This window comes from Cajanus cajan, chromosome 3 (genome assembly GCF_000230855.2).
Source record: "Cajanus cajan strain Asha chromosome 3, NIPB_CcT2T_4, whole genome shotgun sequence".
Classification (NCBI taxonomy): Eukaryota; Viridiplantae; Streptophyta; class Magnoliopsida; order Fabales; family Fabaceae; genus Cajanus; species Cajanus cajan.
Genome location: NC_138519.1, coordinates 59,186,094 through 59,194,757, shown reverse-complemented (window position 1 = coordinate 59,194,757; position 8,664 = coordinate 59,186,094).

Sequence of the window (8,664 nt, the reverse complement as noted above, 5' to 3'; positions counted from 1 at the left end):
TAATTTTAAATAGAAATAAGTAGATGTTAATTATAAAAGTATGTACATATAAATAAAGAATAACTAAATATATTATTATTATTATTATTATTATTATTATTATTATTATTACTATTATTATTATTATTATTATTCATAATATAAAATTATTATATATATTTATTATAGTACAAATATGAGATTGTATATTTGAGGATAACTTAAATGAATTAATTTGTATAAGTTATATTGACAACATACATATACATTTCGGTAGCCTACTCATCAGAACTTCACAGTTAAGCGTGCTTGACCTGGAGTAGTACAGGGATGGGTGACCTTCTGGGAAGTTTCCCAGAAATTGCACAAGTAAGGATAAAACGCGCTAAATAGTGAAATATTGTGAAATAGAACCCTTGAGAGGCCAAATATGAGGATTGTTACATTAATAAATTTATTAAAATTAAAAAAATTATAATTTTCGACAGGTAAAAAAAGAGTCGTAATATTAATTTAGAGGCAGTTGGTGCGACAATTGATGAAAGGGTCGCAATGTTATTATAGAGGCAGTTGGTGCGACAGTTGATGAAAGGGTCGCAATTCCAAGTTTGCGATGGTTTGTGCAACGGTTCTGATAACCGTCGCAAAATTGCCTGGTGACGGACAATTCTGCGACGGTTCCCAAACCGTCGCAATGTTGTCTTTGCGGCAGTTCTAACCGTCGCAATGTAGGCCATATAACCGTCGCAAAATCGTCATTTTCTTGTAGTGGTGGTGGCCAAGTTGTTCTCATAGTCATTCAAACTCCAACAAGTGACATGTATCACATTTAGTTACACTTTTGGCACCTTGACATGTGGCAAATCCCCATTGGCTCTTCTAGATCTAGGATAGTTACATGAGTCACACTTCTTGCATCTTGTCATTTGACATATATCTATTGGTTTTCCTAGATCTAGGATAGTGACATTATTAGGAGGGAAATTCAAATTTCAAAATATAACTAAAATTAGTAGTCTTGAGTACAAGTTAACCTAACATAAGTTACATGTAACCATGGTTAGCTTTAATTGCGCCACAAGTTACCAAACTCTACAAATTGAACCCTCCTCTGCATTGGACATCACTTTTGAGTGTTGAATGAAATTGAGTTTAAATTTCTCTCTCAAAAGCTCTTAGTTCTCTCTTTGGAGAATCTACTCCTTTTGAAATTTTATTAAGGAATTCCTCCTCATGGCAAGTTTTTCAACTCTTGCTTATCTTTACCTTAAAGTAATGCACCTTTACCTTCTTTCTTTCACCATTTGTGAGTTTGATTTCAAGCTTGGAGTTTCATAGATGAAGATCGAAGAATCAATGAAGCTAGTCAAAGAGAAACATCAAGTATCTCCTCCACTAGTTTCATCACAACTTTTAACCTAAAACGGAAGACTTATATATCGGTTATTATTATAACCAAAGTAAAAGTCAAGAATTTCTATGTCGTTAAGATTTATGATGGGTCTAAAATTGACATAAATGTTTTTTTACCCATTATTAAAAGTGTTAGGCACACTAGTGATGGATTTGGGTATAAAATCTCTTATATAAAGAATCTTCTTGACAATGGGTCCATATGGATGGAGATCAAAATTTTTTTCCTAGTAACATGGAGATCAAGTGTTGTGTCCTATTGTCATGAGCTAACGATAAAACACTAGTGTAAGTATTTAGAACATGACTAAGCTCTAAGAGTCACCATTCAATATTTGTGAAATAAAAATATAGCTTCTATTGAACGGGAATAAACAAGGATCCTTTGTTTAAGGGAAAGATTGTTGGAGGTATACAAAAAAGTATCATATTCATATAATAAAAACAAGAGACATAAATTTATAATAAGCATAGAAATATCTCAATTGGTAAGATCTCTTTTTAGTAATCAACTAAAACAAATCCTTAAAGGTTTAAGAGTAACAACTCAACAGGTTGTCACACTTGAACAACACAACAACTCAATCAATTGTAGTGAAAAACATAAAGGTCAACTAACCTAAGATTCTCATGAAAGTAGTTCTTGGATATTTATGCAAAATTATATATATATATATATATATATATATATATATATATATATATATATATATCACATACACAAATATATATCAAGTGTACAGAAATATAAAACAAAACCTACCTAAAAACTAAAACATAGTCCCTTATGGGTTATAGTTATCCCTGAATATATATACAATATGATCAATATCTACAACTATATAGAACTAAAAGCAAAAGTCCTAAGTGCCGGTCAAACATTATAAACCAAGTTGCATGTGTCAAAACAGCTTTACCAAAAACATCATTCAATTATAGGCTCGCCCTTCAACCTAATACTTACATCCTCAAATGCCAATTATGATCATCATAGTCTAACACATGGACAAACAAGGGTAAGCTTGTGTAGCATAAGAAAACATATAATAGAAAGATGTAAGATAATTATATCAACATGAACAACTTTACATTAATAACCATCAAAAGTCTTAGGGTATCATCACAACATCACGACATTACTCAATTACTACTTAAATAGCACAAATAAGAAACATGACAACATAATAATACAACACAATGTAATATTCAACTTGGCAACACAAGTCACAATTCAACATCATAGTATACAACTCAAAAACACTATGTGTCGTCATATATTTTAACTTAGGAGATCTCGTACAACACATTTGAGTAGTTTAAGTAGCTTGATCTTATCGAACCAATAACATAAAAGACCTTTCATCTCGAGGTCATAACAACACGGGTTTGGTTTTAAAGTTATAATCAACTAAGAAATGGTTTTTCAAATCCTTCCACTTAAATTAGGTAGGTTCAATATTATTTTTAGTAATAAAACATCTTAAGTGTGAGCCTACCACGACATTATCATGCATTAACCGAGCCCTAAATGGGACTAGCACATGTTGTCTATCCTCCATATATTGTGCATCCTTCGAGCACTTAGTTAGGGATTTTGGTTCCCGACTTCGTGCCTTACTTGTTTGTCACTTGTAACAAGTATGGATTGATTTTTCCCTATACTATATCAATTAAGAACCTAGAAGAAACAAATTTTATGAAGAAATTTCTCTAAACTTCAAGAGCCAACTCTCCCATTAAAGGGTTTTCATCATTAGGTTCTGGGAGCACCACAAATCAGATCTTCACAATGTGATCTTTCAACGTAGAAAACAACTCATTTTCCTCTAGTTTCTAAGTTAATATACAACATAATTAAAATAAGGCATCTCAAGTAAATCAACACTAATTAATTTATTTTTTTTAAAATAGGGTCTCGTCAGGCACCCATACCTTAATCGAGCCCCTCGTTGAGTGGGCTATTCTCACTCGACGAGAGAAGCTTGTTGTAGCTTCCCTTGCAAGGTGAGTTATATACCCCTTGTGGGTCTCCTTGTTAGGTGACCATATCTAGCTAAGGGAGAAGGACTCTTTGTGGGTTTTGTCATTGCGCAAGATATAACTCATTAGGTGAGCTCCAACATACGTTACCCATAATAAGTCATTATTGCTCAACAATGATAGTGCTGCCTAACGAGACCTTATTATGTCCATCTTGAACATGCATTCTTGTTAAGTGACTCATCCTATCTCTCAACAAGAATGCTTTCTTGGGATTTTTTGCCTTCATTTTGAAGGCTCACCTAATAAGTTACTCCTCTCATCGGGGGAGAGAGCAAACCGCACCACATATTCTTACTCTTCTCATGTCACCCAACCCCTTCCAATAGCACACAATAGATGAATCTTGTTCTAAAAAGAAGGATCAATATGAATTCAACAACAGAATCAACATGCATCCAATTTTCATGGTGAATCTAGCCTTGTCAACTTAGGTTTTCAACAACTCCAAAACCCAACCTTCATTGACAGCTCAATCCACTCAAAACCAATCAAGTGTCACCATTAGGCTAATCAACTAAAAAATTAACACAAACAATTGGAAAAGAATCAATCTACAAGTTTCCTTTACTTCAATATTGCTTCTAGAATCTAGGAAATCAAGGAGGAAAGGGAAGAACCACGATGCCCTCAAATTTGAATCTTAGCTTGAACTACCTCAACTCAACCTCATGAGAAGATGAGGAAGCTCTTGGCAAAATTAGGAGAAATAATTCGACTTAATTGACTCTAAAGTCATTCTTTCACTAGTACAAAAATGGCTCTTAAAATTGGGGTTTTAAAATCGGTCATCTGGTAGCCGATTTTAAAAGTGATGCGGTGGAAATTTTGTAAATAATGGCATTACTTTTAAAATCGGCTACGTTATGACCGATTTTAAAAGTCTCTGACGCTGCTTTTAAAATTGACTCTTGAACAGCCGATTTTAAAAGTAGCCGATTTTAAAAGTATCACTTTTAAAATCGGTTATTGAACAACCGATTTTAAAAGTAGTATCAGAGAATTAATTACACTGTCTCTGCTCCTAGTGCTCCATTCTCTACTATTTTGCTTCACTATCATATATTCTTCCTCTTTACTCTCTGGGACTCTCATCTGAAGTGTGGAGCTTCTCATTTCCTGGGACGAATACAACATTGAGGTAACATTTTCGTTTCATGCGTCTTATTTCGTTGGTTTTGGGCGAACTTTGAGTCTGGAACGACCCTGGAACGGCCCCAGAACGGCCCATTCTGCAAGCAGAATGACCTGTACTGCTTGTAGAACGGGCCGTTCTGCTTGCAGTACGGGCCGTTCTGCTTCTGCCACTGACCATGGTACATCTAATAAGTGTGAGTTATTCGTTGATGGATCACTTGATCTTGTGGGCATAGGGAGGATTCACATGTTGGGGTCTGTTGTGCACCATCAGACCATGGGAAATGATATGGTAAGGGTTTCAGTGTTGGATGTTAGAAATCCAAAGGCTAGAGTTCCTGTGCCCACACAAGAGGTTCAGACGATGGAACAAGCCCTAAATACCTTCCTTCAATGGCCTTATAAGTTGGTAAAAGTGATATCTACGGAGGTAAGTTATTTAACTATTTAATTTTAACTTGGTGTTATTTTATTATAATGTAGTATAACATTATTTGTGTACTTTATTTAATAGGATGTTGTTGCCCCACCAAAGGCTATGCTTAACCATTCTAGAAATCTAACTCCGATGAAAAAGCTATGGAGATTGGTTGCAGATATGGAAGATGACAATCGACCCAAACAGGTCCCTTGGGCTCCTGAAGTGTTTGGCTTTTGTAGTAATGTCCCCTTGTATATAAGCCAGAGCGACATATCAGAGATTACAAACGGGCACTGCATGTAGAACATATCAATTTTGCAATTGTGGTTATTGTAAGTATTTGAATTAATTTTAATTATGTTTTGTTTCTTTTTTCTAACTTTATTTCTAACCTTGTAGATTTATCCATAAATTGAGTGTGGATAAAGGGAATGATCACATTTATGGATTTTTGGAACCCGAGTTAATCCAAAAAATTGGGAACAAGACAAAAGAAATTCAAGCTTACATCCAAAATTGGATGTCTGAATCAAATAAAAAAGTTTACTTAGTTCCTTACTTTTCTAAGTAAGTATATTTGTATATAATTGATTATAAATTGTTAAAAAATGTATTGTCTATTACAGATAGTTTCTCAATGCAGTGCTTATTGGCAACTTCTGATTATTTGTCCTATGGACAATATATCTGTATGCATTTGTTCGATGCACAAACCTCCTCCTGCAGATTTTAAACAATTATTAGATAAGTAAGTTGTTTTAAAAAAACTACTTTATTTTATTTATCATTACATTTTATTTTAAAATATAATAATGATGTCCTTTTATCATTAGGGCTATGGAAGGATACCATATGTTTAAAGGTTTAAAGTTGAAGAAAAAAATGCTTTGGGTCTCTCTTAAAGTAAGTTATTTTAGTAATGATATTTTTTCTAAGGTATTTTCTTTTGAATTACCATTACTACTAAAATTGGTTTTTATATTCTTTTTGTAGTCTCATAAGCAAAAAGGAAACTATGAGTGCGAATACTATGTAATGAAGGCAATGCATACTATTGTTGATGCACAAATAGTATCTGGGTGGACTGAAGTACCTTTTAAAATTTTAAAATTTTTTATTTTAAGTTTGCATTTTATCATGTTTTAAGAGTTACTTCTAATTGTTCTAAATTTTCTTAACAGATATTTATAGATCGATCACCATTGTCGCTAGAAGATATAAACACCATTAGGGAGCAATGGGCTACATTTTTCATTGAAACATTGGCTAGCTACGAGTTATGATTATAGTTTTACTCATTTTGTAGTTTAGGATGTACATAATTTGTAAGTTACTTTGATTACATATATGGTTGACATTTACCTACTCTTGTTATTTGTATGTAATTTGGTATATTAAAAATGTATGAATTGTCTGGTATTTTATTAATTTGCAGGTTTTGTTCAGGGATCCTCCTAAAATAAGTCAAATATTTTAAAAAAAAATTAACAACTTTTAAAATCGATCATGGTATGACCGATTTTAAAAGTGGGACTTTTAAAATCGGTCAGCGACCGATTTTAAAAGTGCCAGTTTGCAAAATCGGTCACAGAACCGATTTTAAAAGTCAAAAACGACTGATTTTAAAAGTGTTTTTTCCACTAGTGTTTCTAAACTCTTTAGAACTTTAGGGAATGAACTTATGGAGTCATGTTTTTCTAAAACCTTATATCCCTCTTTCCTCCCTCTATTCTTGATTAACTTTAACCTCAATTCAAACAAATCTAAACAATTTAATTAGTCTTTAGAAATTCCATAACCCTTAGAGCTTTTATAAACCACATAAAACACAACACAACAACTTAAAACATTATAAATCATCAAACGACGCATAACATGCATAAAAAAACATAAAACATGCAGTGTTACATTAAATTCAAAGTGAACATATCATAATCATGAGGAGACATGTGTGTGAACTCCAAATGGACAACATAACCTATATTAAGTTGTTGGATCTTCAAAACTTAGTGTATATTTGGTTAAGATTTTCAATGGTTGAGTCTAATGTCTTTTATAATATATTGAATCAAAATTCAAATTGAAAGATATCTAGATTTAACAAATTTGTTATGAGTTTTATGGTATGTTTGATTTAGAAAGGCAAAAAAAAAAACAAAAAGAAGGGGTTAGGGGTAGAGAGAAAGAAAAAGAATAGAAAGTGAGATGATTTTGTGTATTGTGTGTGCACGTGCGTGTGTGTGTGCGTGCGTGCGTGCGTGTGCGTGTGTGTGTTGGGAAACCAATTTTATATTTTTTTCAAACATACCATTAATTTATTATGAAAGTTATGGATAAAAAATATCATAAAAATTAAATTAACAAATTTATATTAATTATACATGGAAAAAAAATCCTTATCAATGCATATAATATTCTATTGTCTTGGACTTATTTTTTTTCTTTTTAATTGCAATTTTTCTTTTGTCTTCTGAACTTAAAGTATTTCCTTATTGAGAGACGGAAATTGATCCCTGAAATTATTTATATTTATTTAAAGTGATATATTTTCTTAATAGAAATTATTTCATACACATAAATATAGAATACTTCTTTGTATGCTCTTAAAGATATGACTATTAACAATCTAAGAGCATGCTAATGTTTTTGAAAATTTGCATCGATCATTAATATTAAACAATTAGACGTAGAATCTAAACTTTTTAGATAGGATCCTTGTCCCATAAATAATTAATGAGGATGCAATGTACAAAACTAGTTGAGTTAGTGTGGTAGGGACCAATGGCTGGAATTGCAACGGTACACATAGGTCCACTGATAATTGTACTTTCAACCATCTGGTCCATACTCCATGTGCTCCACACAGGATTTCCTTCACCGAACTAAGGGACATCAATCATTGTTCCATTAATAATTAAATAAAATAATACTAATAAAAAAAATATTATAAAAACATCAAATCGTTGATCCAAATTAAATTACATTCCATATTTTAATAAAATGTCAAATTCAATACACGTTATACCAATAATAACGTTGTACGAGTAAGATCGTACTAAAAAAAACGAAAATTACATCAAATCGTTGATCCAAATTAAATTACATTCCATTTTTTTTTGATAAAATTTCAAATTCAATAGATACCAAATAATAGCATTGTACTACTAAAGATCACACTAAAAAAAACAAAAATTATCAAATATGAGATATATTTTATTATGATACATTATTTATTATTAAAAATTATTTATATATATATTGTAGATATAATATATAAAACTATATTATCAAAAATTATAAATATAAATTATAATGACACATAATATATATTATTAAATTTTATTCAAATTTAGTATTAAAATTGTGTGTACATATATGTCAAATAGATTTATATTTATATATATTATATTTATAGTAATATTTTTTTTATTTCACTATTTAAAAAAGTTAGAATAATATGTAGAATTCTAGGTTCGGACTCGCATGTCATTATTGGATGGCAATGGGGCCCCATGGGGGCGAGTAATATAAACCCACCCCCACCCCGCTGGATGAAAATTGGCCCCATACCCATTTCATATCCGCGCGGGTATCCATTAAGCAGGTATCCATGAATTTCTTAAATACCCACGGATATTCATGGATATCCGTGGATATTTATAAATTTTTTAAAA